Raw genomic sequence first — 22,355 nt, forward strand, 5'->3', positions numbered from 1 at the left:
CTGTTGCCCCAGATGTATGGTATTTGGCAGCCACCATAAGCCCCTCTCTATCAAGTTCCCTGAAGCCACAGCTGTGGGAAAGACACCCTTGTAGAATGAAAGGCCAATGTGCACAGGACACAGGCAGCATCTCTGACTCCCAGCCAAGGAATGAACTGGCAGCACAGAGTTCTGGGTCAAGAGCAGTCAGAGAAAGAGGAGAGGCATGGTGGAGGAAAGAGTGCTAAAACCCTTCAAACTTTGGTCCTAGGGGAAAACTTTGGTCCAGTTTTGGTGAGTGTAAGGATGGAATGTGTTAGTATATATATGACAAGATGGCAAGATGGAATCAGAGGATCTGGCATGGCATTCTAAACCCAGTCCTGCCTGCCTGAGAAGCCCCACTGTTAGTACCCATCTGTAAGCCAATCACATTCTTGCCCTCTTGCAGCTGGTTGTCTGAGACGTTCCGAGGGTTCTCCTCAGATTTCTTATGAAAACAGTTGGGATCCCCAGAGAAGAGTCCATCCTCCTTGGCTACTGCCAGCCCACCCAGATTCACCAGTGTCTGCTGCACCCAGGCCATGTTCTTTCCTTCCCAGAGATCCACAGTCTGGAAGATGTCGATGCCGTAGCACTCGGCTGCATGCAGGAACAGAGAGATCTATTACATCTGCTTGAAAGCCATGGAGGCCTGGATCTTCTTTACAAGGGCCTGCCCCTCAGGGTATAGTGAATTAATGATCTCATATAACACCATGCCGTCCTTGAGCCAATTCTGGAAGTTCTCCTGCCCGGGCTGGGGCCGGCCCACGTCTTTGAGGCACGGACTAGTGATCCACTGGATCAGGATCTGCTCTCATGTTGCACCTCCCGGCTCAGGCCATATGCAGGTAGCTATGGAGCGCTAAAGGAATTGGTTGGTTGTGCACACTCCACATGCCTTGCAGTGGGTGAGTGGAGGGCAGGGCCGGGCAGGCCCAGGTGAAACTCTTATCTCCAATTAACCACCAGAAAACCGGAAGTGGTAGTTGTGACTCATGTAGTATAGCACTAGCCTTGAGTTGAAGAACTCAGGGACAACACCCAGGCCTAGAGTTCAAGCCCCCATGACTGACAAAAAAAAAGGGAGAGGGAGAGGGAGAGGGAGAGGAGCATGTTGACCATAAAGTAACAGTAACACACACAGGCTGTCTTGAATGAAGCTTCTATTGGTTTGTATTCAACTGAAGTCCCTCTTTTCTATAAGACTTTCCAGAGGCTTCTAGTATAGCTTTCTACTCAAAAGAAGAAAGCACAGGTAATCATAATAGAAGGGCTCAAAGTGCGTGATATCACTCAGCAAGACGGAGTCTCTGAGTCAGAGAACTCCAATGGGCAACCGAAGCTCAGAGTATTTTGGGAAAACAATATTGAATCTATGGTTGGCAGATGTTAGATGAGGTTTCATGGAATATGCAAAGCAGGCAGTCTCTGAATGGCCACAAATCTGCTGGTTTGAGATATTTTTAAAAGAACCGGAATGTGTAAATACTTGAGTTAAGCTATAGCAAGCTTCTGGACTAGCAGTTCTTAGTCTACAATAAAAAGTAAATGAGACACAGAGGCCATTTATGGCACATTTGTCTGCTACTGTAGTTCTGTCTTGCCATAAGCAATGCCAATACATAGTGTTTAGTTGATACCTCAAGTCGTAAAGGTCATTTGACCCAATAAAATTGCATAAAGTCAACTTGAACTTATTCAAGTATATTATACCTTATAAACTAGTTCCTTTTACAGTTCTTTATGAAGAGGAAAAAGTTACGACATGTCCATGACAGTCTTTCAATGAAAGTAAAAATAGCCATTTTCATATATACATAAATTCATAAGACAAGAAGGGGAAGTTGCATATTTTCAAATATAAGTGAGCTCTCTTTTGAAATAACAATGATTCTTGTGCATAAAATGTCAATAGCATGCCAGGTGTGGTGGCTCACACCTGTAATCCGAGCTACTCAGGAGGCTGAGATCTGAGGATCTTTGTTCAAAGCCAGCCAAGCACTAAAAACCATGAGACTCTTATTTCCAATTAACCACTAGAAAACAGGAAGTGATGCAGTGGCTCAAGGGTAAGGCAGTAGCCTTGATCTGAAGAGCTCAAGGACAATGTCCAGGCCCAGGCATAGGGTGGCGATAGCGTTAAGCTGAAGAGCTCAGGGACAGCGCCCAAGCCCAAAGTTCAAGCCCCATGACCGACATAAACAAAAATGTCAACAGCAACTTTGCCATTACTTATTTTCTTGTTTATGATTAAGCTTAATGTCAGCTATTTCATTTCATTGGAATATAATTCCATTGTAACTGAAATATATTTGTAAAAACTCAGTAATTCATTGGCATTGTAATTTGCCAAATGGTACCCTAGTAATTTAAAGAGCCAACATTTTTCAAAATAGCTAATATATCACAGGGGAATACTTTAGTCCCTTATAAAAGCAATTCAGTACTCCATATAGCATCTGCTTACGAAGTCAAATCAGTTTCTTGTAAAAAGTAAAGGTCCTTTAATAAAGAAATATGAATGTAAATCTCTCAATTAAAAAGATATATCTCCACTTTTGTGTGTGTGTGTATGTGTGTGTGTGTGTGTGTGTGTGTGTGTGTGTGTGTGTGTGTGTGCTGGTCCTGGGGCTTGAACTCTTGGCCTGAGCATTGTCCCCGACTGTCTTTGCTTGTGGCTAGTTCTCTACCACTTGAGTCACACCTCAACTTCCAGCTATTTTGGTGTATAATTGGAGATATAAGTCTTTCTTGTGTGGGCTGGCTTCAAACCCCAATACTAAAATCTCAACCTCTTGAGTAGCTAGGCTTACAGATGTGAGCCACCAGCACCTAGATAAAGGTTCCTTCTCTAAGGAGGCAAATTTGTTAGTGGAACTTTGGACAGTCGCAATATAGAAGCTAGCTGTTACAAAGACCAGAACTTGAATAGATGCTTAAATTTTCAGCCTTAACCCAAAGGGACTGCAGATTAAGTCAAACACCAATGGTCACAACCATTCCTAAGTCATGAAATCTAAATCTAAGTTAAAATCTCTAAATGAAGCCACAGATGTAGTCACATCTGTGATCCTAGCTCCAAGTCACAGAAGGCTGAAATCTGAGGTTCACCTTTGGAAGCCAGCCCAGGCAGGAAAGTCCCTGAAACTCTTATCTCCAATAAATAGCTAAAAAAAATCTGTAAATGAAAGAGTAGCTCATGCCTGAGATGAAAGACAGCCTGAGCAGAAAAGTCAGACTCAGTTCTAATTAATCAGCAATCGGAGATAAGAGTCTCAGGAACTTGATGTGTGGTTCAAGTGTTAGAGCTTCCATCAGCCTAGTGAGGACTCAAGGCCTCTAGTTAAAGCCCCAAAAAGAAAAGCACAAAAAGAAAAGACCTAAAAAAGAGAGAAAAGAAAAGGTTTAGGGAGCTTCCAAACTGAAAAGAATTCAAGGAAGGAAGCACACCACAACTCCCTTCAGATAGAGTTTACAATCCTGAAAGTTTTCCAGACTTCCTCATATATATGTCTTCATATAATAGTTCATTTCTATCCTTTACAGTATACTGCAATAGTAAGTGGTACATCTTGCACCTGTGAATTATTTTAGAAAATTATGAAACAGAATGAGGGAAGTTGTTGTAGCTGAGCTTAATAGAAACATAGATAACCTCGGAGTGTGAGAGTTAATACTGGCATCTGATGCAAAAGAATCTTGTGAAGCCATATCCTCCTGAAGTCTGACACTAATTTTAAGCAATTAGTGTTATAATTGAATTGCAGGCAATGTACTTGGTATCAGAGTTAGAAATGTAATAACTAAAACAGCCAAACAAATTAACAAAATAATAATCAAAAGAGTACAATTTGGATAAATGTAAATGTTATTTTTTATTGTCTTAGAATGAAACAGAATCAGAATATTAACACTGGAAAACTATGAAAAGGACAGATACATAGATTGTTTAAACATATTTCACAGATAGAAATGTGGAAATAAAAATGATTAAGTGACTTGTTTGAAAGAAAGATTGTTTAAATGTATTTCGCAGATGGAAGTGCTTAAATAAAAAAGATTAAGTAACTTGTTTGAAATCATATAGATAGAATCTTAATTTTTGAAGAACTCCATTAACTTCCAATATTTCTTTTTTTTTACCATTTTATATTTCCTTCTATTGATATATATATATATCTTATTATAATGCAGGCTTAGTTAATAAATACTTTAAAATAAACATATCCAAATCAGTCTCTTAAAGATATATCATCTGAGTAGATGATACAACAAATGTATACTTCTTTTTTCTTTTTTCTTCTTTCTCCTAAGATCCTATTTAAGTGTCATGAAAAGGGAAAAATTACAAATGTAAAATAATTGAAAATAAGAATAAAAGAGAACTCTCTGAATTTGTTAGACAGGCAGAATTCCATGGAATTATGAAACAAGGAAATGAGACAAGAAGGATGAGGGAGAGAAGGAAGGAGAGAGAAAAAGAAAGAGAATTATCCCAAACAGGAATTTCTGTCTAGTCTCTCTTCCTAAATGTTTCAGCATTTTCCAATAGCACCATCAGCTGGAATCCAAGCCTTCAGTCCATGAGATTTGGAAGCACAATTAAGTCCTATTCCATAACATGGTGCAATAAAATTTTAGACATTTTTATATTCTTTTTGTTTTTGCCAGTCCGGGGGCTTGAACTGAGGGCCAGAGCACTGTCCTTGGGCTTTGCTCAAGGCCAGTTATCTACCACTTGTGCCACAACACCGGTTCTGGTTTTTTTCTCTATGTATGTGGTACCGAGGAATCAAACCTGGGTCTTCATGCATGCTAGACAAGCACTCTACCACTAAGCCAAACTCCTGGCCCTTAGACATCTTATATTAGTGGAAATATATTTTTGCTGATTTATCCAGTCCAATCTGATCTGCAATACTGAGATGACTAAAAAAATATAGTGTAGCATCTACTGTAGCAGATACTATAGGTCCATAGAAGATAATTCAGTCTCATTTACTAAGTTTTAGCATTTCTCAATCCACATATTTTCACTTTTTTCAGAATTGTCTTGTTTCTCAGGAAATCTGCATAACACAGCTGAGAATTATAACAGAAAAGATACCCTTCTCCCCTATGACAATGCAAATTTAGCCAGCACTGAAATGGATTACCAGACATAAATTTTGGGCTTTAAATTATTCCTGTTATTTGACCTAATCAAATATAAATGGACTAAATAGATACTTAAATGTAAATGTTAAAACAAACAGGTATGACAGTTGTCTAAGTAAATAAAGTTTAGCCTTAAAAGCATTGACAGCTCTTAAGTCCAAAACAACTTTTATCCTCCTCGGTGCTAGGAAAGAAAAGGAAAAATACCTGGCTATGAATGTGAGAACACTGGTGTAGAAAAAGGCAGAAAGTATAAATAAATTTTGTCCAGTCTCCAGTAGCTCAAGTATGAGGTTCTAGATACTCAGGAGGGTGAAATATGAAGCTTATGGTCCAAAGCTAGCCCAGACAGGAAATTCTATGAGACTCTAACTTACCAAAAATTAACCACTAAAAACATTGAAAGTGGATGGCTAAGTGGTAAAGCTATGTTTTGAGCATAAAAAGCTCAAGGACAGGACATTGGTCCTGAGTTCAAGACCAGGACTGGTACAAAAAAATGCAGATTTTTTTTCTGAAATTAAATGTTTATTTCATTAAATGAAAATTTCATGTATTTTATATATTATAAATTATATTCATGAATATTTATTACTCTTGATCTCAGTGCATCGCATTATTACTGTACACGGGAAAATTCAGATTAAATGAGAAAGCAGATTTAGAGAGGTACTGAATGTGAGACTCAGAGGCTATTTGGGATTAAAGTCTTTTTGTTTTGTTTTGGTTTGATTTTTTTTGCCAGTTCTAGTACTTGAACTCAGGCCCTAAACACTGTCCCTGGGCCACTATCTGTTCAAAGCTAGCACTCTATCACATACTTTCCTACCCCGGTTGGCTTTAAACTTCTATCCTCAGATCCCAGCCTTGTGAGTAGCTAGGATTACTGCTGTGAGCTCCCAGCAAGAATGAGTCATTTTTGAAGCAAAGTTTTCCTAACTTCAAATCAAATGTCCTTTATTCATGTCAAAAAGTATAAAATTATTTTCTGAGTTTGACATATAAAAATAATATTGTGATGTGTTAGATAAGTGTCCTACAGTGAAATAAGAGATTTGGGCAAAGTGAAAGATCTACCATTTACTGAGCCATGTTCTTATAATAATAGTACAGAAGACTACTTTAATGTTCACATTTTACAAGAGCTTTGTATTAACTTATTTTAGTCTTAACTAAAAAGCCTCATTGTATATGTTATTATTTCTGTCATGACCACAATACTGTCTCCTAAATAACAACAACAAAAAAGGCCAAGTCTAGCCACAACAGATCCTAATGAGACTCACAATACCAAATTCTGTACACAAGTGTTTTCAATACTTAAAATTCTTATAAGATTATAGAGCTAAGATAAAACAAAAATGAAGCAGCCAGGTACTAATGGCTCACGCCTGTATTCCTAGCTGCTGAGTATCACAGTTTGAAGCCAGGCAATAAAGTCTGTGAAACTTTTTTGGGTCAGTCATGGGTCTTGAATTCAGGGCCTAGGTACTGTCCTTGAGCTTTTCTGGTCAAGGGTAATGCTCTACCGCCTTGAGTTATAGCTCCACTTCTGGTTTTCTAGTGGTTTGTTGGAGATAAGAGTCTCACAGACTTCCCTGCCCAGGCTGTCTTCAAACCAAAATCCTCAGATCTTAGCCTCTGGAGTAGGTAGGATTACAGGCATGATCCATCAGCACCAGCTTTTTCTGTGAGACTCTTGTCTCTAATTAAGCACCAAAAAAGCCAGAATGGACCTGCAGCAAAAAAAAAAAAAGTTCAATGACAGCATTCAGGCCCTGAATTCAAATCTGGGGATGAGCACAAAACAATGTTTCATTAAAAAGTAAACATTTTCCAAATTTGGTATTTACCATGCATTGAGAATAAATTGTAATGTAAAAAATAAGAAATTAATCAATAAACAACTATAATTTAATATAAAATTTAAGTTAAAACTCGAATAGTAGAGACCTCTGGAAGCCTTAGACAAAATAAACAGTACTGAAAATGTCAAGTTTACTTATTGAATATAAATCTAAATGAAATATATTTTCGTAATTTTCAAGGCTCAAAAGTTTGTTTGGTTACTTTAATTGTAACAAAACTAAAAAGAAGTATGATTCAGGTGGTAAGTTGTCAGTCCAGGTAGCAAGCAAGAGTCTCTGAGTTCAAACCACAGCATTGAAAAAAAGAAAAATTGAATAGTATATGACTTTGTTACCTGGCATATTGTATATACGCTCATTTGTTTATTTGAAATAGGAAAGGGAAGGAGGGAAAACAAGATGATTGGGAGGGGGTGGGGGAAGGAAATGGGGACAAAAACATGATAAGGGGTGTCAACATGTGAGAAATAATGCACCTTTTATCTGGTGAATATAACTGTAACCCCTGTATATATTACAATTAAAAAAAAGAAAGAAAGAAAATCTGAGGGCTGGGATTTTGGCTTAGTGGTAGAGTGCCTGCTTAGCATGCACAAAGACTGGGGTTCAATTCCTTGGTACCACATACATTGAAAAAAGCCAGAAGTGGTACTGTGGCTCAAGTGTTGGAGCTCTTGAGAAAGCCCAAGGACAGTGCTCAGGCCACGAGTTCTAGCGCCAGGACTGGCACCAAAAAAAAAAAAAAGAAAACTGGAAAAATCCCTAGACTATCCTTTTTAAAAATATCATGTCAGTACGGAAATATGCATGGTTGTAACTGGAAAGTAAAATAAGTTTTCCTGTTTCCTATCATGATTAGGAATGTGTGGAAAGAATGATTGGGGGAAAATCTATTTTAGGGTTAAATAGATTTGTTAAATCATCTAATCATTACAATTTAGATACATTGTATTTGAGGAACCTCACACTTACAGGATAGCAGTCTACCTGTTGATTCTTGTTCAATCTCCATTCCTTGGTTCTATATAAAGAGAAACTTCAGTTTTAAATTTCTTGGAGACAACAATTTGAATTTAAACATACACATTTTGAGGAATTGTATCGAGGCTCTGGTATCTTACATCTGTAATCCTAGCTACTCAGGAGACTAAGATGTGGGGATTACCATTCAAAGCTAGCCCAGGCAGGAAAGTCCTGGAGACTCTTATCTACAATTAAGTTAATAAATAGCCTCAAGTGGAGCTGTGGTTCCTGTAATAAAATACTAGCCTGAAGCAAACAAGCTAAGGGACAATGCCCAGGCCCAGAGTTAAAGCCCCAGTAATGATACCCCTCCCCCCAAAAGAAGCTGTATAATCTTCTTAAAGAACAACAGAAAGAGAAAAGAATGGCAGTATGAGATTCATTTGTGAGGTAGCATCTGAATAAAATTTCTCATGGGAAATTTCAAGGGTTAAAAAGATTCATTTAAGCTAGGTACTGATGGCTTCTGTGTGTAACCCTAGCTATTCAGCAGGATGAGATTTGAGGATTGTGGTTCAAAACCAGCCTGGTCAGGAAAATCCTATCTCCAATGAAAAATATAACATCAAAAAGCCAGAAGTACACTTTGTCTCAAGTGTTAGAAGGCTAGCCTTGAGCAAAACAATAAAAATTGAAAAATAAAAGTATAAAACAACCTCCGGGACACCACTTGAGTTGAAGCCTGAACATTTGCACACACAACAACAAAATCATTTAAGACCATCCCACTATGAATATAACAAAATCTTCCATGGTTTCTAAGAATTAGTATTTCCAATGTCTAGTCCAATACATATAAATCAGTTAAATCCAATATTAAAATAGTTAATTGTTTACAACTGATTACAACTAATCATTCAGTTGAGCAATTTAGTTCATACATGATTTCTAAGTAATTGCATATAACAAAACACACAAAGTATTGTGTTCTGATGTCAGAATTTATTTTGATTGCACTCTGTTACATAGACTGCACCTATATAAATATAAGGGCTGTCTTCTATTTCTCTTTAAAGAAAACCCAAATTAATTGAGTGAAGCGCCAAATAGGAATGTAAAATCATTAGCATTTAACCTCAACTTACCTTCAATCTTTTAGTTCTATAGGAACAATAAAGACGCCAGAGGAAAGGATCAAAAGAAAGAAAGAAAATTTTCTCATAAGGTGAATTACTGGGGTTACTGTGGCAACTATTTTTTAAAGCACTGCAGTACAATTTGACCTGAAAGAAGATACTCAAGGAGCTAAAGTCTATGAGTTGCTTCGGAGATATTAATGCTCTATGTCTTCTGGGTGGTTTCTTAGCAGTTTGAAGTAGTAGTTAAGAAAGCAATAATAACCCAAGATACACATTTAAGTTAAGGATCCACAGTGTAAGTAGTATATCCACTTATGGAGAAAAGCTTAGAAAATCAAAGTTTTGAAATTAGATTTAATGAATTATTTTAAACAGGGATGCAAACTTATTGACTAATTCATTTTGTTTCATATTCTCCAGTTTCTCTAAGTTGGTGAAAAAAATATTTTGATACTAAACGTCTCTTTTTCTATTTCAGTTTGCTATGAATTGTGTCTAACATAATTATTATGCTAACCATGAATGATGCTTGAGATAGATGGATTTTTTTCTTTTATGTGGCTACCTGCATAACCTTAGAAAACTATTCAGTAACTGTTGTTTATGTGCCTAACATGCTAATGTGACTATTTTCAGAAACAATTGTAAAAACAGAACATCTTTAAAAATATTTTCAGTAAATATAATAAAATATAATTTTGTAACATCATGGAACTCTAGGAATCTGAGGGGAGTCTGAGGTGAGAAATCTGAAATAGGGTTTAGAGGCCATCAGGGAATCCCTCTTCAACCTTCTTGCCAGCCCAGGGTAGCCCCAAACATGGTGGTAGTTATGACTTGGCAATTATGTCGACCTTGAAGTTGGGCAGCAGAAAAGGCCTTGGACTTGGAGAGTGGGAGGTGAGGAAGTCAAGTGAGATCTAAGAGGAAACAGGAAACTTTCTTCCCACAATGGTTTGCAACTAATCCAGCCCTGCCATCTATTGTCAGCCTTGCATTCTGTCCAATTTAAGACTATTCAGTCTCCCCACCTTTTGCCACAGAGTCCTGGAGTGGAAACTTAGATTTCACTTCTATTGAGAAGTCTAAGCTTTATAAAGGACAGATGGGAGCTTAAGGTGGTGAGAACAAACTCTCTTCTAAAAGAGAAACAACTATCTTGCCATGCTGCTATTGTCAGTATTAATCCTGGAAGCATCCAGTAGGATCATATCCTACATCCCTTCCATGCTCTCTGCTTTGATGTGAAGTTACCAAGGGAGTAACAAATTTGGTCTGGAGGTTTTAAAGAAAGAGTTCAGGCCCTTTAAGGGGTCGAAGTAATAACTGAAGGTAGAAAGAGGAACCCAGCTCCGATAGAAGCTGCACCCAAATTGACAGCTCAGCCCAGTTTGGCTTCTTATAAGGAGAAAGCTCTATTATACCCTCTGGGAACCTCAGGAAGCAAAATCTTTGTTCTAAGAAAGAGGAAAGGTTCCAGCTCTGTGAGCAGTAAAATTGAGACCCCAGAGTGGATCCCTGTATTTCAGCTGACCCATTGTCATCTCTATGCTCTTGGGGGAGGTGCATCACCTCAAGAAAGCACCCCCCCAAAAAAAACATCCTCCTTTATAAATGCAAAATAACCTTCAGGTAAAAATCTTGGCCTACTTATAATGAATGATTATTGTCCTTAATGTACTATGTTATCTCATCTCTTTTGCTGTCCCTTGGTTATCTCATATTGTTACAGTATCTCACTTTGTTATCTGATATAGTGGATATATTTGTATTTGGTTATTTGAAATTGGATAGGGAAGGGGGAAACAAGATGAGGGGTGGGGGGGGGAGGGAAATGGGGACCAAGACATGTGGAAGGGTATCAATGTATGTGAATTAATGCACCTTCTATCTGGCAAATATCATGTAACCCTTCTATTAATTACAATAAAAATATATGAAAAAAACAAAAAAAAATCTGGGCCTAAATTTCATGGATGGAGGGTCCTGGACTCTGAGGGTCCAAGTTAGAGCACAGGGTAAACAAAGGAAGCCTTTTAAGTTTGAGTCCAGAATTAGTCTAACTATAGACTACTGTCAGCCAAGCAACCTGTGGTGCATTAAGTCAAGCCAGTACTTGCCCATCCCCACCCCTTCCTATTCCCTCAAGACATATCCTGATCTAATTTCAATGGAGCTCTGTGATGAGTCCCCGTGACTGCAGAGAGTGGAGATAGGAAGCCCCATCTCATCCCAGTTGCACTGGAGTGCTCTCTAAGGAACAATCTCACCCCACTTTCAAACCCTACTTCAGCCTAAGATGAACTTGGAGTCAAGACTTCCTGTTCATTACTTAGAGAGAAGAGGCCCTGGCTCTGTGAGGGGTTTGCATGAGAGCAGAACTGAGGAAGCCTCATTATAAACATTCTGAGTGGAGAATCCCCAAGTAATCCATCTGCACCCCAGCTGTCAACCCTGAAAGGACTTCCTGAAGGACAGAGAAGCACTGCCCTCCACAGAGAGTCACAAAATAGTCCAGCTGCACCTCAACTGTCCACACTTTGGTTGCACCAGTAGCTCTTCAGGCAATTTCCCTCTCCATCACCCATCCCTCCCTATAACTCATGACCCTGTGGGGATGGATAGATACATAGATTCTTCCATTATACAACCCCCTGATTTGAGTTCATCACTAGCATTAATCTGAATTATATGAGTCAAAGCTAATAGATGCTTTTCATACTGTAATGCCCAGAAACTTGGAGCCCCCCAGAAGGATGTCAGAGGCCGAAGATCAATGCAAACTGCAATGAGTTGTTTATTGACGAGCTTGAGCACGGGTCTCTGCGCACTGATAACAGAGTGCAGACCAGAGGCCCCGAGCTCAAAATTACAGCACCTTTTATACATTCTTTGGTGGGGGAAGGCCCCAGTAAGCATGGACAGCAAATCAATACGCCACGCGGGAAAATTCATACCAAACTTCTAGCAATGATTGGCGCCACACAAAGAGGGAAAGGGGCCGAGGCTAAGCATTGGTGCTCTTGTGGGCTGTCGTGCTTTGAATTGATTGGAGGGAGCCCCCATGGTGATTCTAGGAGGATAGCTTTTGGCCAGATATGGGTCTGGGGGGTCACCATGGTAACAGGCTGTGATTGGTTTTCATTTGCCCTAGTTTGCTGGCCCCCACAAGTCTGGCGCAGATGGCCATTGTCTCTAGTCCCACTCCTAGGTGGGTGGGGGTCTGGAATGTGTATTCTGTCCTGTATTCCCTGCTGGAGGGTCGTTAACTCATTCTCCAGATCAGGGAATGTCTGGGGTCCAGGGCTAGTGAGTGGTTGTCAATTAACCACGAGAACAGTTACTACATTCCTCAAGGTCTTAGCAAGCAGGTATACAGAAGCAGAAAGGCAAGTTAAGAAAGTACAAATTCAATACAAATTCAAAAATGCAGATGGCTATCACAGGTTCATCAAAAAATATATATATATATCTACGCTCCTCAATACATAGATGGTCCTATAAAAGTATGCAATCTAATGGCCTAATGGTAGAGTTCTTGCCTAGCATGCACTAAGACCCGGGTTCAATTCCTCGGTACCACACACATAGAAAAATGCTTGAAGTGGTGCTGTGACTCAAGTAGTAGAGCTCTAGCCTTGAGAAGCCCAAGGACAGTGCTCAGGCCCTGTGTTCAAGGCCCAGGACTGGCAAAAAAAGGTATGTGATCTAGCCAAACCCCTATTATCATTCAGGTACATGTGGGCATTTAGTTTATATATATGCCTTTCTGCCACAGAAAATATTATGTCAAAGTTTTTGCATTACACACTTTGTGTTCAGAGCTTAGGTGAAGAGACTATAATCAACCCTTGCTCCAGAAGAGGGAACCACAGTAATCCAGCCACACTCATTTTAGCAGACCTTCATATGTGACCCTCCAGTCATTTTTTTTGCCAATCCTGGAGCTCGAATACTGGGCTTGCACACCATCCCTGAGCTTCTTTTGCTCACACCGAACACTCTATCACTTGAACCACAGCACTTCTGGCACTTTCGAATAGTTTATTGGAGGTAAGATTCACAGATTTCCTGCCCTGGCTGGCTTTGAACCCTGACCCTCAGATCTCAGCCTCCTGAGTAGCTAGGATTACAGGCATGAGCCAACAGCACCCAGCCCCTAGTGTATATTGCACCCACTTTTGCTCCAGAGAAGCCTAGAGTCAAAGACTAGTTCTGATGTCTGAAAGTCTGAGCAAGTGAGAGGACTGAACTCTGTGAATGGTAGAGATAAAGGTAAAACCTTGAGTGTTGCCAGAGACCACCCTCCATACAGATAGAGGATTCCCAAGTACTTCAGGCTTCACCTCCACTGTCGTAATGTGTGCTCTGATCACCCTGACAATCTCAAATGTGATCAAAATGTGAACAATAGAAACCATATCCTCATGTTAAGCCAACTTCCCCATCCTTCCCTCATCTCTTCCTTCCTCTTCAAGAGGCATTAGGAATAATAGCTTCAGTCTGAGGTCATGAATGGAGGATGTCTGGTGTTCTTTAAAGTGAGCAGGAAGTGGGCAAAGGTAGGCATGATCCCAACCGGAAGTTCTCCAATGCCAACCAGAAGTTCTCCAAAAAACTTAACTTGATCCTAACTCTCAAGCCTGCACCTCCAGTTAGGTGAACCCTATAACTAGTCTGTCAAATTTCCCTTATGCTTTAGGTGCCTGAGATACATATCCTTGGTTTGGAGCATTAAACTTTGGTACTACAAATGCTTTAATTTTTTTAATAGAAATTTGTTTGTGTAAGGGCTGGCCACTGGATTAGCATCCTCCTATTTATATTTCCTGCATAGCTGACAAAGCAAGACAAACCATGGTACCCACTTTTATTGGTTTAGATAGGTTCTGGCTAACTTTTTGCCCCCATGTAGCTTTGAACTCCTACCAATCTCATCTGCCAGGAAATCTAGGCTTAAATGTGTCAGCCATTGTACTGGGATCCTCAATCCTTCTATATCAAGTAAAACTGCGGTTCACAATCTTATTCTGAGTTAATTGAATGTGAGATGTCAGAGCTCTGTGAGAAGTCCAGGTAAGAATGCTGTCCAGAGTGCATGAACAAGAAGCCCCACGCCCAGGGGAAAGGTACTCAAATATTCCAGCTACATTCCTATTGTCAATCCTGCATTATGGGTCATCTCCTCAGGGAAATATTTATCCCTCCCCTGCCCTTTACTTCAGCTTATCTTATCTCTGTGGTAGCCACGGAGACAAACACTGGACTAGGTAACTTGTAGAGAAGAGGCCTTGACTCTGTGAGGGATTCAATTGAGAATAAAGGGTGATAAGAAGGCTCAGCCCCACTGAGGCCCTGGAGAAAACACATACGCTGCTTTCCCCCACATGTCTTTTTATCCAAGGTACTTTGTGATCTTTTCTGTCTTACTAAGATCCTTTTGGAAAAGAGCCTGGGTTTCTATGGGGGTACAAATAAAACAGATGTTAAATGTAGAAAAGCTTGATCTTATTGGAAAGTGTCTTAAATATATATCTCTACCCCTGTTTTTCTGACCCATTGCAAATTGAATCTGGTCAAGTGAACACATTTCCTCAGAGTTTGCACAATGGGATTCTTGTGAGTCATAGACTTGGTCTATAGACCTTGAAAAGAAGAGGCCTAGGATTCATAATGGGTTTATTTCAGTGCCTTGGCTGGAAGGTAAACACCTCCTTTCTGATTGAAAGACAATAATCTAGGTACATACCAGTTGTCAGGTCTGCATAAGCACATGTCTAGTCAGGCACTTACCTCCTTCTGTATTAGGAAGCCCTGGGACTCAAAAATTTCTTTTGTGGAGGGGTGTTGAATTTAAGGCCTCATATGCAACTTGCTGTTAAGCTGGTTCTGTACCATTTGAGTCATAACTCCAACCCTGCTTTTTGCTGGTTATTTTGGAGATAGAATCTTAAAATAATTCTCTGCCAGGGATGGCCTGAAACTTCAGTCTCCAGATCTTAGTCTCCTGATTAGCCGAACTTAGAGGCATGGACACTGGCACCCAGTTCAGAATCTTTCTAAGTCAACAGGTCTGTAAAAATAGATCAAATGAAACTATGCAATTGGTGGAACTATGACCCTAGGATGAATAGAATTCCCCAAGCCAGGTAGAGAGTCCCCAAATATTCAATTGTTTCCAATCCTAATAGTGAAAATCATCACCCACAACCATTCCTCACCTCCTTTCTTCCCCTTCAGGAGGTCCTGTGAATAATAGCCATGCTCTGAATTTCTTGGAGGAAAGAGTCCCAGCCTCTCCGAGAGAGAGATTTGGGAAGAGAGAAACATCTCCTCTAGGTAGAGTGTTTACAAGTTATCCAGGGGATAATCCGAGGGGAATGAACCCATCACTTCCCCAGCCCCTCCATTTGACTTAGGGGACCCTGGGGGTCAGAACTGTAGTTTTTGTCCCTTGGAAGGTTGAGTTCCAAGCAGTATAAACCTGATAAGGTAATGGCTTAGGTAGAGGAGAGAAAATATAACTCCTTCTCATATTCAAGTAACCTAGTGACAACCTTGTTATCAGATCTGCAAATGTGTGCATTCAGTCAGAAGAATGATCTTTTCTGCTCCCAAGAAACCCTAGGAATCACAGCGTTGTGTCGAGATTTCTTAGTCTGAGTACTAGAAAATTTCCATATCTGTGTGATAGAGATGCAACCCCTGAAAGTACAAAAAGAAACATCACACACACACACACACACACACACACACACACACACACACACACCACTAGAATTTTCAGAAATAATCCAGATAAGTCTCCTGTATTGTCACGTTTTTTTGGTGAGTCATAGGACTTGAACTCGGCCTGGGCACTGTGCTTGAGCTCTTCAGTAAAAGGCTACCACCCTACCCTTGAGCCAAGCCCCAGTTCCCATTTTCTAGAGGTTAATTGGAGATAAGCGTCTCATGTCCTTTTGTGCCTGGGTTGGCTTTGAACCGCAGTCCTCAGATCTCAGCCTCCGGAGTGGCTAGGATTACAGGCATGAGCTACTGGGCTGAGCTGGGATCTAGCAGTTTTTAAGAAAAGAATGTATAACCTTAACTACTCACAGCATATTTTGCTTTAGTTAATGTCTTTTTTGCATAGCAAAACCTGAACTTCTCTTGATAATGATTCTCAAATAGCTTACATGAGAGGCCACCCACCAAATTTTCATTGGGTGAGACTAGGATCTAGGTAACTTTTTGTCAGGGCTGACTTCAAAGTGCAATCCTTTTGATGTAATCCCTGTGAATAGGTCGGTTTGCATGGATAATCCAAGAAGCCACAATGTCTACCCCTACTTCTGAGAAGATCTACCACTACTTCTGAGAGGATCCTAATAGTTATAGCCTTGGCCTGGGTTCCTTGCAGGGGAGATGCCAGAACTCATTGTTGCATCTCAATATGGAAAGATAGTGGGCAGAGGAAATACCATCTCCAGTTAAAATATTAAAAAAATACATTTGAATCCCTGTTTTCAGTCCTGCAGTTGGTCAGGTTAACAAAATTACATCTAACCCAATGATCCTTCTGGTGGAGGGGACCTTAGGAGTCAGTCTTAGTCAGAAGTCTCTTGATAGAAGGGACCTAATCCAGGTCGACTGAAGGGTAAGAGATGAAAATCAGGAGATTAGCCCACACAAATGAAAGGTCCATATAGTCCAGCTGTAATCACCTTGTCAGCCTTGCACTTAAGGGCACATATCTACTCATCTACTCTACTTCTTTCTATCTCAAGGAACATGGGAGCTAAACCCAAGTGGAGAAATCTCAGCACTGTATGTAGTGGAAGTGATAGCCTGTGCATACACACAGGGAGCCATTCCCCAGTTAGAGGTCCTCAAAACTAAAGGGTGATCGGGAGTTTGATCTAGTGGTAGAGTGCTTGCCTAGCAGGCATGAAGAGTAAGGTTCGATTCTTCTGTACCACAAACATAGAAAATAGCCAGAAGTGGTGCTCTGGCTCAAGTGGTAGAACTATAGCCCTGAGAAAGCCCAAGGACAGTGCTCAGGCCCAGAGTTCAAGCCCCAGGACTAGCGGAAGGAAGGAAAAAAGGAAGGAAGGAAGGAAGGAAGGAAGGAAGGAAGGAAGGAAGGAAGGAAGGAAGGAAGGAAGAGATGCCCTCCAGTAATCAGTAATGCCCCCAAGAGATCTAGTCAGATGATAACTTTCATGGCTTCCCCATCTTTTCCTTCAGCCACAGAGATCTAGGGAGTCAAAAATTTGGCCTAAGCCAGGCACCTGTGGCTCATGCCTATAATTCTAGCTACTCAGAAGGCTCAGATCTGAGGATATCTGTTTGAAAACACCATGGGGAGAAAAGTCAGTGAGACTTTTATGTTCAATAAACTACCCAGAATAAAGCTAGAAGTGGCACTGTGGCTCAATTGACAAAGCTTTAGCCTGGAGTACAGGGAGGCTCAGGGACAGTGCCCACGCCCTGATTTAAAGCCCCAGGACCATCAAATGAAAAAGAAAAAGAAGAAATTTGGTTTTAGGGAAAGCAGAATAGGCTTGCAATGAGAGGTGTTTAGGCTCTGCTTAGAATCAATAAAGCCCACCCCCACCCCCAGAAAGTCCTTCTTCTAGAAGTGGTAGCTCTGTAGTGGACACTTAACTATCATCTTAGGATGACAAAGAACTGAAAGAGCTTGATTAGAGAGTTAGAACCTATATTGTTTATGGAGTGAAACTTTGGTCCCAAATTAATAGGGACACCACAGGCCTACCCGTGTTGTCAGTGAAGGGAGGCTGCATGCAGTGTGCCCATTCACATTCTTATTTCACATTCTTAGAGGAGTTAAAGGTTGTATAAATGAACCAAGTCCTATATTTAGCAGAGTGAAGAGGCAGTCACTACTGATCAGAAAGTACTTGAAAGTTCAGGATTCAGAAAGTATTAAGGTTACAATGGACAAGGCTATGCCTCCCTATCTGTAATCCTTGAGAGGCATCACCATGTAGGTGATCAATTAACCAATTCCTCATATCTAACTGTGGGTCAAAGAAAGGATATAGGTTTGAAAGAGGCAGGGAAAGAACCTTCTCAACACAGGGAAGAGAGGCATACACTGAACTTGTGCATCATTACCTGTCACCCCCTAGCTCAGAACCAGGGAATCAAGGTGAGCTACGAGTCAGGGTTGAGATGCCTGGGACCCTTGAAAGATGGGATCCTGCCATGTGCTTGCCTTCCTTCATACTGAGTCTTAACCTTCATCCAATCTGAAATCTGACTTACATGGATTCAAGTCATTAGAAGGATGGAGTTCCTGCCTGGAGTCAAGGAGGGCTCCAGAAGGAATAAACTGAAATTGTACTCTAGACACAAATGAATTCCCACCTTCCCATCACCCCAGAGAGGCCCAAAGCACCTTTGTTTCATCCTATGTGGCTGATATCTGGTCTGGAGAATTCCATCTCAGTTCAGCACACAACTTAGGGATGATGGATAAAATCCTTGATTTAAGACACGGGATGGCTTTCCCTCCAGGTACACTGTGCAGAAGAGACACTACACCTAGATTTCTACTTAAAGATGAGTGTTTTGGCTTACACAAAAATCTGCAAATCAACAAAGGTAATATTCCAAGCCTCCAGAGGTGTAAATATAAATTTCTTGATCACTCACCGCACCAAAAAAAAAAAAAAAGAGGAGACTTGAACTCTGTGTCTCAGACAGCCTTGAAAAATCCCCTCAGGACTCTCCTTTGTACTTAGTTTTCCCTTCTCTCCCTCAGGTCTCAAAGGAGTTGAGGCCCAGGACTGAAGGGAATCTTCAGAAGAGGAGTCCTGGATTCAAAAAAGAGGGAGTATATAGGATCAGGATGGAGTCAAGATGAGAACAAATGGGGCCCTGTCACACAAACCTGTGTGACAACTCGGAAGAAAACCCAAAGAAAACCTAAGGATCTTGGGTGGATTGACTTCCTCTTGAGGCAGGATACATTAGAGAAAAAAAAAAGAGCAAGAAAGTTTCCTCCATCTGACCTTATCTACTGGCTCCAGTAATTAGTGTGCAATGAAAATAGGGAAAGGACATTAAAAAGAAAGACATATATCCTGGAAAAGCAAATACTCCTCCAGGCACAAAGTACTTATCTTAAGGATGGATATCAGTCTTGAAAAATAAATATATGGCAGAATACATCCTTTCTTTGAAAGGGTACACAAACATGATGATCAAAATTTAATGAGCAGGTCAGTCTCAGAGACCCTGAGTCAAAGTGATAAAAATATAACACCAACAGTGATTAATTGTGTATGGTATGAGAACAAAGAAAAACACTTAACTAGAATAACTGTAAGGCAAACTGTCACCTTGCCTTATACATAATTCTGATGTCAACAAAATGTTGGTATCTCTCTTTGAGCTCCCACACTCTGTTAGTTTGCTTCATTTTTTTTCTACTTGCTTTCTTGTTTACTTTCTTTCTCAACAAAGCTCTGACAAGTTTCCTTACAATTGTGACTTGTCTTAAAATTCTTATTTTGATCAAAGTGAAGGGCTTAGGGCTAAAACCCTAAGTGGAGAGTCACTACTTCTAGAGGAAAACTTCACAAACCCACAAACCTGGAACTGGTGACACTCTCACTTCCTCTTCAAATATTTCACAGTAATGTAGCTTTGTCTTTGCCTTTATCAATGTGAGAACTAAGCCTTTATACCATCCATACAGCTTATGTGCTATGAGCACCATTTATTGTCACCCTTGAACAAACAGATGCTGCCAGATGTTTGTCCCATCACAGGAAATTATATTCTTATTCAGAGTCTACCTCATCTTTACTGTCAAGCTGGGGGGGGAGCTCAGTTTTGTCCTGATAATCTGAAAATTGGAAGAAAAAGTACTTTCTTAGTGCCCTATTTGCATGATCAGAAGTGAAGGACTGGATCTGAAGCAGTGTCCTCAGGTCACCAACTAAAATCTTCATACAATCAATGGGGAAATTGTGATGCACATGCTCAATAGGTATCAAGGACTCTACCATCCATAGATCACAAGTAGCTCTACATTACACAGGTTCATAGACACTACTGGAAGTCCTGAAACTTCAGGTTCACGTAGCTTCCTGCACCCTGTTGAGATGTTTGCATCCTCAATCTCTCAGGGAATAGCCACAGAAGGGAATAGGTTCTTTTCCACTAAATCAGAAAACAAAAGACACGCAGGCCATATAAGATACCCATAGGATATATTTCTTAGCTGAGATCACTCATGTTCTCTTTCTTCAGCAGGCCTCTGAATCCTCATCACTGACCTCCAGTCGACCGTCCTGTTGGCTATTCCCAAAGAAAGGCATGATGCCTCATATTTAAGTTAGCTAGCCCTCCTACCTGAAAAAGGTCCTGACTCACAGCAAGGTAGCTAGACTCCTGAATGGACTGTCCCCAGTGAATGAGGAGGAGAAGGCCACTGACAATACCAATTCCTGCTCCTTAACCCCTACAGCCATTCCACCTGATGGGAAATGACAACTTCTAGGACACTACACTGTCCGCAGAGTCACCAGACAGGCTTCTCTCTCCACAGTGCCATAGTTTCCACTCTAAGGGGGTGAGTAATCAATTGTTAATGCCCTAAGCCAAGGCATTATAGGGTGTAAAGAAACTTCAGTTTCTGAGGGGGCGCCAGTGGCTCACCCCTGTAATCCTAGCTCACCCCTGTAATCCTAGCTACTCAGGAGGATGAGATCTGAGGATCAAGTTTCAAAGCCAGCCCAGGCTCAACAGGACCTGAGACTCTTATGTCTTACTTCTAGAAAATGGGAAGTGGGGCTTGGCTCAAGGGTAAGGTGGTAGCCTTGAGCTGAAGACCTCAGGGACAGCACCCAGGCCGAGTTCAAATCCCATGACCCACAAAAGAACAACAACAAAAAAACAAACTTCAGTTTGGGGCACGAAGTTTTGCCTAGTAGTAGAGTGCTTGCCTAGCATGCATTAAGACCCAGGCTCAATTCCTGGGTACCACATACATAGAAAAAAAAGCTAGAAGTGGTTCTGTGGCTCAAGTGGTAGAGCACTAGTTTCAAGAAAAGCCCAAAGACAGTGCTCAGGCCCTGAGTTCAAGGCTCAGGACTGGTTAAAATATATATATATATATATATATATGTATGAGAACTTCAGTTTCTTTTGTGAGAGTTAATGATAAAAGAGAGCTGCAGATTGACTACAAACAACTCTTACATGGTATAATTTAGAGTTAACTTGGAATTTTCTTTGAGAAGATAGTCTAGCCACCTGATAAGGCAGAGAGAAAACTCCTTCTCAGACAGATATGAGAGGTTCATCCAGAGAAAGCATAAGAACTAGATGATCTATTCCCATCAACTGCAAGGATTTCCTGATAGGTAAGAGGAAAATGTGGTAAGGTGATGCCTAGCATCTGAAGGTTCTCTTCTCCCTTGCTGGATAAGGCAAAGACAGCTATGAAAAGACATCTTTGTAAGTTAACTCCAATGTAATTTGGCCAATTGTGGACAAACACTATATTGGGAGGTAGGGATATAATGAATGAAAATCATTGTCTGCCTATGAACCATAATTCAGCCATAACTACTAATGAAATTTCTGGGCTCAGTAGCTCATGCCTGTAATCCTAGCTACTCAGGAGGCCAAGATCTGAGGATCCTGCTTTGAAACTAGCCTGGGTAGGAAGGCCCATGAAACTCTTATACCCAATTAATCACTAAAAAGCCAGCCATAGAGCTGTGGCTCAATGATAGAGCACTAGTCTTGGGGGAAAAAAGCTTAGGGACAATGTTGAAGCCCTGAGTTCAAGCTCCAGGACTGGCAAAAAAAGAAAAAGGAAAAAAAATGATGAAATTATATAATTTCCCCCCCAAAACAAATAATATGTAGATCTTCATGTTAAGTAAAATCAGGTAAACACAGACTGGCAGCATGTTCTTTCATATTTGGAAATCTCCCCTTCCGCTCACTAAGAAGAAAATTACATAAATGTAAAATGAAGATTCTGTGGGAAATGGGAAGCAGCAAAGGGGGTGAGGACCAAATTAAAGGATGAATTTGAGTATGATTAAAATACAGTGTATGCATATATGAAAATAATGAAACATTTTAGCTGAGCACTGGGGGCTCATACCTGTAAGTTCTAGCTCCTCAGAAGGCTGAGATCTGAGGATTGTAGTTCAAAGTCAGTCAGCTGGAA

At 40.5% G+C, this 22,355-nt stretch overlaps 1 pseudogene; it reads right to left on the reverse strand.

Annotated features, from left to right (window-relative positions):
- Positions 1-328: 328 nt before the first annotated feature.
- LOC150040536 (transgelin-2 pseudogene) lies at positions 329-20,487 on the reverse strand (annotated as a pseudogene).
- Between the last annotated feature and the right edge of the window lie 1,868 nt (positions 20,488-22,355).

This window comes from Megascapheus bottae, chromosome X, assembly GCF_031878675.1.
Source record: "Megascapheus bottae isolate mThoBot1 chromosome X, mThoBot2.hap1, whole genome shotgun sequence".
Lineage (NCBI taxonomy): Eukaryota > Metazoa > Chordata > Mammalia > Rodentia > Geomyidae > Megascapheus > Megascapheus bottae.